At 50.4% G+C, this 10,852-nt stretch overlaps 1 long non-coding RNA gene across 1 annotated transcript; it reads left to right on the top strand.

Annotated features, from left to right (window-relative positions):
• Positions 1–1,809: 1,809 nt before the first annotated feature.
• Positions 1,810–9,489, top strand: LOC148122609 (uncharacterized). The gene is made up of 3 exons (XR_015737357.1): positions 1,810–1,938; positions 3,430–4,529; positions 9,107–9,489. It is a non-coding gene; the product is annotated as an uncharacterized LOC148122609 (long non-coding RNA).
• Positions 9,490–10,852: the final 1,363 nt, after the last annotated feature.

Here is a 10,852-nt window from a genome sequence, read left to right on the forward strand (position 1 = left end):
ATCCCTGTGCTACACTGGCCGGTGCTGAAGTCAGGCTGTGACGGGAGCTGCTCAGATGGCTGCCCCCTTCACCCTTAGGCCTTCACTACTCAGATCCAAGCAGCCTTCAGGGGCTCACGGCTTTAATGAGTGATCCCGGGACTGACCACCAGCCTCTCATGGAGGAGTCTTACATCAGCCTGTCTATCATTGCAGGGTGGAACACAGACTCTCCTTTGTGCTCTGAGGACCTTGCCTCGAAAAACCTAAATAAAATAAAATAAAATAAAAATCAGGAAGTGCAGAAATTTGTGATTCACGAGTGAGCAGCTTGCGTGAGTTGCAGTCCATCCCAGAGGGGCTTTTCAGAGAAGCAACTGCCAGAGTTAAGCCTTGTTCCGGTAAGCCACTTCAAAAACCCCACCGATTGCCCCAGGCAGGCTGAAGAGGTCCTTGTTGATGCCCTGAGGTAAATAGAGGCTTTCCAAATCCCCCCAGGAATGTATGGCGACAGTTGGGGCAGAGGAAACGTACCAAGTCCTTCATTAGCCAGCCATCGGTCCCTCACTAACCACCTTTCTCCGCCCCACCCTCCACGACTGGTTCAGGCCTCAGCTACCCCAGACCCACTTAGTTTTTTTTCACAACCCACCACTTTTATACTTTTTTTTCCCATTCTGCACCCCTCTCTATGTTATGCCCAGTCCATTGGGACCCCAAAAGACCACCAGGGAGACCAACTCACCAAAATGCAAAAGCAAGACTTATTGTGTGCATGATTACTAGTCGGCAGGGACCTCGCAAGCACAGCAGAGAGGAGGTACCCCGCCCTTCTAGAGGGCACTGTTTAAAGGCAAAAACCTAAAAAGTTACCTTAGCAGGGTGTGGAGTGACAGGTTCAATCCTGATTGGCTGACAGTTGTCTAGGGTGTCCTGGTGAAAAGTGATGGGTGTGTGCTGACAGGTGATCCTATTTACAACGGTTGGAATGTTAGGAATTTCCTTTGGATGGTTCATTCCTGGGTGGTGCCTGGGTGGTGCCCCCCCCCCCCCCATGGTCTCAGTTTGTGGTCTTTCACAGAACTAGGTATTGCTTTAGGGTAAACTGCTGAGCCTCAGGCCTCTATTGAGCTTGTCAGGCTGGGTCCTGCACCAGCCCCTGCCAAGGCTTTTCTCAACTGGCACCTCTTCCCTGCAGCCTTTTCCAAAGTCCGAAATATCTCCTGCGGTTCCACAACTGCCTCTAGAGGCTCTGTGAGAACGCCCAAGCCTTGTCCCCCTCTGCGGCCTGAGGGCTGGAGCTGAGCCGATCACAGACCCCACTGTCTACTCCGCCTTTCCTATCTCCATCCACTTCCAGGTTCTGTCTCGGATGACATGGAAACCTCTTCCTTTCACTGTCTATTACTAGAACCAGGACCAAGCTTGTGTCCAGCGGTCCTATGGGAAGGGCTTTCCCTGTACACCTCACAGTCCCTGCCCTAAACTGAAGGCAGCCCCAACCAGATCTTCTGTAGCAGTTTTCACCTCAGTCTAGAGAGGCCACAGGGCTCTGCTCTGATTGGCTGTCACCATGGCACAGGGAGGTCCTACTGTCTGCGCTTATTCTATACACAGATGCAATCTGTCAGAGCAACTCTGATAGGAATCGGGAAGTGACTCATCCCTCCCTCCCGCACACACTCATTCATTTACAAATTTGTATGGGGGGGCATGGGGGGGGGCAACCAGGCCTGAGGATAGGATATTGAACAAGCTTCTAAGATCCCTCCCTAGCTTCCTGTGGACCAAGTCATCTCCAGCGTGACCGGTCAGCAGGGAAGTGAGAATGCAAAGGAGGCTGGAGGAGCAAAGAACAAATAGAGGGATGGAATACCAGCCAGAGGGGACCATTGGAAGCCAGCTCTTCCTTCCTGCTCCAGAACCTGGGGCCTGGAGAGGGATTCCAATCACAGAGAGGTGTTGTGTCCTTCTGGGGCTATGGTAGCAAGGCACCACAGACTGGGTTGTTTAAAGAAAATTGTGCTGTCTTGTGATTCTGGGGCCAAAGTCAGAGATCAGAGTGTGGGCAGGTAGCTGTGGGCAGAGTAGTGTGGGCAGAAGGTGGCAAGGGCAGAGGGGTGGCATGGACAAAGGGTGATGTGGGCGGAGGGTGGCATGGGCAGAGGGTGGTGTGGGCGAAGGGTGGCATGGGCAGAGGGTGGTGTGGGCGGAGGGTGGCATGGGCAGAGGGTGGTGTGGGCAGTGGGTAGCATGGGCAGAGGGTGGCATAGTCTTAGGGTGGCGTGGGCAGAGGGTGACATAGTCTGAGGGTAGCGTGGGCAGAGGGTGGTGTGGGAGGAGGGTGGCATGGGCAGAGGGTGGTGTGGGCGGAGGGTGGCATGGGCAGAGGGTGGTGTGGGCAGAGGGTAGAGTGGGCAGAGGGTGGCATGGTCTTAGGGTGGCTTGGGCAGAGGATGACATAGTCTGAGGGTGGCATGGGCAGAGTGTAACATAGTCTGAGGGTGGCATAGGCAGAGGGTAGCATAGTCTGAGGGTGGCATGGGCAGAGGGTGGCATAGTCTGAGGGTGGCATAGTCTGAGGGTGGCATGGGCAGAAGGTGGCATGGGCAGAGGGTGGCACGGGCAGAGGGTGGTGTAAGAAGTGTTGAACCCTCCTGTGGCCTGTGATGGGGATGGAGCCAGGCTTGTCTTTCCTGGTTCCTGATTCTCTGCAGACAGTCTGAGCTGTCTGGTCAAAACTTAGTCTCTAGGTTTGCAATCATTGCCCAACTGCGCTGCCTCCTTATTTCCGCATCAGTACGTTTATGAACTTTATAATGCATACGTAGCGGCTCAGGGTGCAGTGGAGGCTGAGGTGAGAGGATCATGTGCTCAGGTCCAGCTAGGGCTGCATTTTCAGACCATCTCGAAAACAAAGTAACATAAAAGAGTGCTGTCTGAGCCTCCCTCTGCTCCCAGTGTGCGGTGCAGTGTGACAACCCACCTCCACCTCCTGCCACAGTTCTGCCCTGACATGGAAGGCCGCAACCATGCAAACCTTTTCTCCCTTAAAGAGAAGGGGGGGAGAGTAGTAAAATAAAAGTAGTTTTTAAATACCATTATAAGCTTGGCAGTGGTGGCCCATGCCTTTAATCCCAGCACTTGGGAGGCAGAGGCAGGCAGATTGTGACTTTGAGGCCAGCCTGATCTACAGAGTGAGTTCCAGGACAGCCAAGACTACACGGAGGAGAATCCCTGTCTTGAATGAATGAATGAATGAATGAATAAAACCTTTTTTTTTTTTAACTACACAGCACAGCGGCATTAAATTTTGCTATCCAGCTCCAGAATTTTCAGTCATGCCAACCCGGAACCCCTTATCTGTCCACGGAACCTTGGCTCCCCATACCCCATGGAGTCCCAAGTCCCTGGTAACCACTGTTATTTTCTGTCATTTGGCTCTTCTAGGTCCCACTTAACTGGAATTGTCCAGGACTTATTCTTCTGCGGCTGGCCGTCTTCTCTTGGTAATTTCAATGTTTGTGTGCGTGTGGCATCTTTGGATAAGGACAGCAGTCACATGAGACTGGAGCCCAACCCGCTCCAGCGTGACCACATCTTAACAACCAGCTGCAGAGTTCACAGTCTGAGGCACTGGGGGTTAGGACCCCAACCATGAATACGGGGAACACAGCCCGACTCTAGCAGCCACGCCGAAACGGTATATGAGTAACTTTTTGTTTGTTGGCCATGAACGCCTCTACCTCCACAAGTCGAGCCTGTTAACAGGGTCCATTTCCCCGTCACAGTTTCCCAGCCCAGCTAACTCATTGCTCAGGAACAGAAGGGCAGGATTGGCGGCAAGCGTGCCAGCACAGTCTCTGGAAAGCTCCCAGCACCAGCCCTGAAGCTTCAGTGTGTCCTGCCTGGCTAACTCTGTCATCTGAGGAACGCTAATTGCCTATCTACCCACCTACTAGGGCCTGAGCTGCCCGGGCTGGGAGGTGTCCTCCGCAAGCCCTTCCGGCACTTCAGAGTACCACTTCCTACGTTCCTCACATGGGAACTGACACTGTGGTACGGGCCAGGTTCTAGGAGAAAAAAAAAATAGCCTCTGCTCTGGGAACGTTTTATGGAAGTAGAAGGGGATGCACAAAAGGAAAAAATTAAAATAAAAATGAAATGTACCATGAGACAGGCGATTTGAGGATCAAAGCAGAAGGAAATGCCTTGAAAGTTGTGGGCTGAGCAGAGGGCCAAAGAAGGGAGAGACCAGTCACAGTCACGCAGATATGGGGAAAGAAAGATCCTGACTGAGGCAGCCACGCGCACCGGACCTGAGAGGAAGTGGAGTCCAGAGTGTGTTAGGGAAGGGAAAGTAAGCAAGTGGGTGACAGAGTCTTAGACCCGAAGGATCTAACAAATGGGTGTCGCCCTGAGAAATGGAGAACAAAAAGAAGAACGAGGAGTCTGCCTGGCATGCTTCAGGTCCTGGGTGCGGAAAGACGAGAATCCAGTGCCCTCGCGCCATCTTTCAGGGCCGGTCCCCAGGAAGCACTCCACAGCCGGTGAGATTCACACTAAAGAGACCTTGGTTAAGAAAGTGCTTTGCGGCCCCTGTGTGAGGAGCTGGGTCCTCGAGTCAGAACTCCACATAAAGCCCACTGCAGCAGCAGGCGTCTCTGATCCCGTGCTCCTACAGTGAGACACAGGCGCGTACAGAGGCAGGAGAGTCTCTGATGAGAGTTTACAGGAAAGCCAGCCTGGCTTACGCAGCAACAGACAACAAAAGACCATGTCGAGCAAGGTCGTCAGAAGGATCTACAAGGCTGATCTCCTATGTCTACATACCTGTCATGGTGTAAGCCCCTATAAGTGCGCTCTCTCTCTCTCTCTATCTCTTTAAAAAAAGAAGACACTTAAAACAGAGTAGACTTAGAGGACAATAAGTGTAGAGAAATACAATTCTCACCTTTAAGAGCCATTTTCTCAGCCAGGTGGCACACCTTTAATCCCAGCACTTGGGAGGCAGAGGCAGGAGTATCTCTGTGAGTTCAAGGCCAGCCCGGTCTATAAAGTGAGTTCCAGGACAGGCTGTGCAGTTACACAAAGAAATCCTGTCTCAAAACAAACAATCAAACAAACAAAATTCTCTGCCAGGACTAGAAGGGGCGAGGGAGGGGGGGGATCTTCCTTGATTTATAGTTCCTCTTTAAATGTAAGTTGAAAAGGAAACCTCATGTATCTTTAGGTGAGTCACTTTGACTCAGAACACAGGCTATCACAGCTAACACCATCCACAGACAGGATAGAGGGCATGTGTATGTACCACACACATCACAAGCATGTGTGTGTGAGAGAGAGAGAGGGAGAGGAGCAGGGAGGAGGTACCTACAAGCCGATCATGCAAGTCACAGAGGCAAAGGGGTGGCAGGAGAGATATGGGCAGAGCCACATAAATGCTATGGGGTGGGCACATTCCTGTGGCTCAAGGACTGGGGACAACAACTTGAAGATCTGGCCAAGTTCATGCCAAGAGGGGTGCTCGTGGGCTGGAGCGGGGCCAGAGCTAAAAATACAATGATATTTCTGTGCCCGGCAAGAGCGTTAGTGTCTGTGGGGTTTGTGTGGTGGGAAGTGGGGCTTTGAGGAAGGGTGGCCAGCCCCAGGGAGGAGCTAAAGTGAAGGCTGGCCTGCAGCAGAAAAGATTCCAGACAATTAAGGCAGGCCTAACCCCAGAGGTCAGGCCCAGGTCTGTGTCCTGCACCCCTGGAGCAGTAGGGAGGGCGGGGCAACCCCCTCCCCAGGGAACAGGTAAGGAACCTAGAAGGTATGGCTGTGGGAGGGAGGTACTTTCTACACAGATCTGCAAAGGTGTTTCATTTCTTTTCCAACAGAGTATGAAAATAGAGATAAAAAAAAAAAACCTCCCAATCCTGGGGCCACCCAGGAAGGAATTAGCAGAGTTGGAATAGGGCCCCATCTCTGCCTCCCCGCAGCAGGCTCCCTGGAGGTGGCCCCAGAGGGCAGGATATGGCAGGCTTCCAGGCAAGAAGGGGACATTTCTACTCAGCAAGTCTACCCAGCAGTAAAAAGGCCTAGCTAAAGAGCAGGGAGCTCACAAAGGCAGGCTTCAGAGGGACGCCTAAGGCCTGCACCGCTCTGGGAGTCTACGGTTTTGAGGAGAAACACAGGAGCCCGTGGGATTCAACAGTGTCCTTGAAATGACCTTCATGTAAGGAGTCCCACTCCAGAAAGGAAGAAAGTGCAGCACTAGCCCCTTGCAGATCCTACCTGCTCACAGAGCAGTTCCTACCCAGTCGTGGTAGACAGCACTCCCAAGACACAGGGCACAGGGGGCCAGTCTCACACTGCGTGTCAGTGTCTAGGCAAAAGGCCCCTCATAAGGGAATCAAGCACACCAGACAAGGAGGGTTATGAAAACCCAAGGCCTGGTTCACAGGCTGCTTCCTGGATCCCTCAGAAGCCAAAAGAGAGGACAGTGGGGCCCGCAGAACTCAGAGCAAACCATTACAGTCTCTCACTGTGCACACAAAAGTGCCAAAGTCACCCTTTCTTGAACATTTATGGTATACCTACACACTCAGCTAAACGTTTAGAGTATGTTATCTGATCTCATCTTCAGAGCAACCCTGTGAACCAAGTGTTCTTCCTATTTCCCTTTTGTAAGTAAAACAGGCTCACAGGGTGACATAAGTCGTCCAAAATTGCACAAGTGGCATGTGGCTAGGTCTGGATTTCAGCCCAGATCCTCCAGACTCCAGACCCCATGGGTAACCATGAGGAACCAGTACTTCTGCAATCTCCCCAGCGATAGCACTAGATCTCCAGCATAGAACGTATAGGTTTCAATGTTCCGGTGATGGAGTCCCACAAATCTAGCACATGTATGTATGTATATTGCACTTGAGGTCAGATCTGATACATGAGTCTTACTGGGACAAGATGGGCAGGGCTGCCTTCTTTTTAGCATCTGCGGGCAATAGTTCATTACCTTGCATTTTCTGCTTCTGAAAGCTGCCAACTTCTTTGGCTTATAGCCTCTCTCTCTTTAGCTGCGAAGCCATCATAATCCTGTCTCTCTGACTCTGTATCACAGTTCTCTCTGAAGACACTCTACTTTAACCTATGGAGTTAGAGACCATCTGAACAATTCAAAGGAATCATCCCCATTGCAAGGCGTTTAGCCTTAGTTGAATCTACAAAGTCCCCTTTGCCATTCTAGATAACACTTCTCAGGTACCATAGGATGTGTACATATTGGGGATCCTTTAGTGTATGAGTGTGCATGTGAATGTGTACGCATGCAGGTGTATGTGTGCATATGTGTTTTCATGTTTATATGCACAAATGAGGGAAAGAGTACATGCAGGTGAGTAAATGTGTGTGCACATGTGTTTTCATGTTTATGTGCATGAGTGAAGGAAAGGGTGTGTGCAGGTGGGCACATGTGTATGCATGTGTGTTTTCATGTTTATGTGCACAAATGAGGGAAAGAGTACATGCAGGTGAGTAAATGTGTGTGCACATGTGTTCTCATGTTTATGTGCATGAGTGAAGGAAAGGGTGTGTGCAGGTGGGCACATGTGTATGCATGTGTGTTTTCATGTTTATGTGCACAAATGAGGGAAAGAGTGCATGCAGGTGGGTTCACGCATGTAGAAGTCAGAAGCCAACATCAAGTTGTGTGACTTTTTTGGGAAGATGCGAACAAATCAACCCAGGTAGAGCACTGACAACAAACCAAAGAAACAATTCCACCTATTATTGAGAAGTATCCTTACTTTTTAATAATGTGAATCAATACATTATTAAAAGATTTAATATAGAAGTAGATACAAAGCTCAAGCTAAACAGAGTGCTATGGTGTGGGAGAATTGTCTGTATTCTGTCAATCATGTTTTAAGTAAATACTGATTGGCCAGGCAGGAGGTGTATGTGGGAAACCCAGACAGGAAGTGGAAATGATGCAAGGAGAGCGGGAGAATTCTGGAGAGGAGGAAGTTGATTCCTCCCACTCCTGCCCAGATCACCGAAGCAGCAGGATGTGAGCTGCCCCACTGAAAAAAGTACTGAGCCACATGACTAACGTAGATCAGAAAAAAGGGTTAATCAAGATGTGAGCATTAGTTAATAAGAAGCCTGACCTAATGGGCCAATCAGCATTATAACTTATAAAGATCTCTTGTGTGATTTTTCTCTGGGACTAAACATCTGGGGGGCAGGGCGGGAAAGAAGCCCAAACAAGCAGCCCCCCCCCCCATGTTACAGTGTTAGCTTCTCAAGGGGCCCCAAAGGCTAGTGGGTAAAGGATGGTCTCCAGAAATAGGAATTCCGGGGTGCATACAGCATGGACTGGGAAAGCAGCAACACCCATCAAAGCCTCAGGTGGAATGCAAGTTGGGGTACCCAGGGGTCTGGCATTCTGTGTCCTTGCTTGCTTAGAAAAGATGAGTGGAAAAGTGGAGTTGCCAGCAGAGACACGGCCCAAGCAGCTGGAGGACTCCCCAAAGCCAAGGACCTGAGATCCTTCTTAGCGGGCAGGGTGGGAAGAAACTACAGGACTCACCCACTGCCAAACAGAGCTGTGAAATCATCCTAGACACAGACTGAAGCCAAGTCTGAGCGCAGACAACAGAGGACACTGGAGATGGACAGACACAAAGACAAAGGGGCAGACTGGGGCTGGCTGCTCGCTCTGCCGCAAACTGACACCGTCCTGGTGAAAACCACCGGAAACGTGACCCCTTGGGTGGATAACATGGCTGGAGAGAGAATGAGAAGTCATATCTATTAGTGTTTGCTTTGATCAGATGTTCTTGAGGTTCAGGGATGGAGGCTTTCTAGGTGGGGCCTAGCAATTGGGAGTGTGCCCTAGAAAAGATTGAATGGAGCCGGTAGAGGCACACGCCTTTATTGCCAGCAGAGGCAGGCAGATCTCTGCAAGTTTGAGGCCAGCCTGGTCTAAAGAGTGAATTCCGGGGAGGGGGGGAAGAAAAGGAAAGAAGAAAGGGTTAAATGGGTGAATGAGTTTCTTGAAGGACATTTGACAGTTGTTAGCTGATAACAAGAGGGTGAGAGGATTATTAAGCAGATGAGCCTGACCTTATCTGGCTTCTCTCAGCTTTCTGCAGGCCATGCCATCCTTCCCTACCACCTATGCTCCCGCCATCCAATGCAGGGCCATGCCAGAGTCCACACCACACCGTTTGGAGCTGCTGTGTAGCTATGTCTTCCTAAGTGGAAGAGGGAAGCTACTAAGTCCCTGAATGGAGCGGACATTTACAAAGCTCAGAAAGTTACACGCGTCACAGGACTTCACCCCACGCTCACGCGGCTCTTGCGGAAGGAGACTTCTGCATGGAACGTCCTGCAAGTTACGCAGGTGACTGCAGTTACGCAGCTTCCAGAGAGTCGTCACCCACGCTGTGCTGCCTTTCAGTCGCCCCCTCTGCCCCTCCACTCCTGTAAGTAACCCCAATAAACTCGCTGGTTCGCCTAGCTCCACTCACGCAGGGTGTTTCTTTGGTCTATTGCTGGTGCTTGGACAAGTCACACAACAGGGTACCAAACCATGTGCTAAGGAGAAATGTTGTCTTCATGAGTCCTGTCCTGGTTGGGTTTTTGTCACCTTGACACAAGCTATGGTTACCTGGAAGAAAAACCTCAGTTGAAAAAAAACAAAACAAAACAAAACAAAACCCACAGGAAAGGGAAGGGGGAAATGTTGGAATTATAATTTTAAAGAGAGAGAGAGAGAGAGAGAGAGAAGGTAGGAGGGGAGGGAGGAAAGGAGGGAGAAAGGGAAGGAAGAAAGAAAGGAAGAGCCTCCATGACATTTAGGCAAGTCTGTAGAGCATTTTGTTGATGAATGATTGATGTGGGCAGTGCCACTGTTGGGCAGGTGGTCCCAAGTGACGCTGAGCATCACGGGAAGCAAGTCAGTCAGCTGCGTGCCTCCATGGCCTTTGTTTCAGTTCCTGTCCTGACTTCCCTTCGTGACGGACTAGAGGGGCTGTAAGCCATAGGCTGAAATAAACCCTTCCCTCCCCAAGTTGCTTTTGGTCATGGTGTTTTTATCAGAGCAACAGAAACTTAATTAAACAAACAGAAAATAAAAACAAGGGAGCTGGAAAGATGGCTCAGTGGTTGAGAGTCCTGGCTAGTCTTCCAGAGGACCTGGGTTTGGTTCCCAGTACCAGCACAGCGGCTCACAACCACCTGTAACCCTAGTTTGAGAGGATCCAACGCCTGCTTCTGGCCTCATCAGGCACTGAGGCAAAACACTCACACACATAAATAAAATGTAAAAAAAGAAACCTAACTAAGACAAGCAAGTGACTTGTGTTGATATAAAAAAAAAACAAACAAACAAAAAAAAAAAACCCTGACGGGGCTGGAGAGATGGCTCAGCGGTTAAGGGCATTGTCTGCTCTTCTAAAGGTCCTGAGTTCAATTCCCGGCAACCACATGGTGGCTCACAACCATCTGTAATGAGGTCTGGTGCCCTCTTCTGACCTGAAGGCATACATGCAGACAGAATATTGTATACATAATAAATAAATAAATATTTTTTTAAAAAACTGACAAATCCAGTACTTGTTCATTTCTGCAGTAAAAAGGCACCCACTCAAGCAAGAGCTGAATGGCGTGCTGTGTGCCAAGCGGAGATGCGGAATGGCATGGTGCTAGCAGCCAGCTCCCCAGACGCCCTGCTAACCAAGCTCGCAGTGTTGGCCCTGCCCTCAGAGAGGAGTGCTGCTGGAGGACCAAGGGTTTACCGGGAACAGAAAAGTTACCCCACACACACACACACACACGAGAGCCATAGGGCCGAAGGTGGCACGGCAGGAACAGAGCCCAGCAAGTC

Source organism: Myodes glareolus, chromosome 3 (genome assembly GCF_982192425.1).
Source record: "Myodes glareolus chromosome 3, mMyoGla1.1, whole genome shotgun sequence".
Lineage (NCBI taxonomy): Eukaryota > Metazoa > Chordata > Mammalia > Rodentia > Cricetidae > Myodes > Myodes glareolus.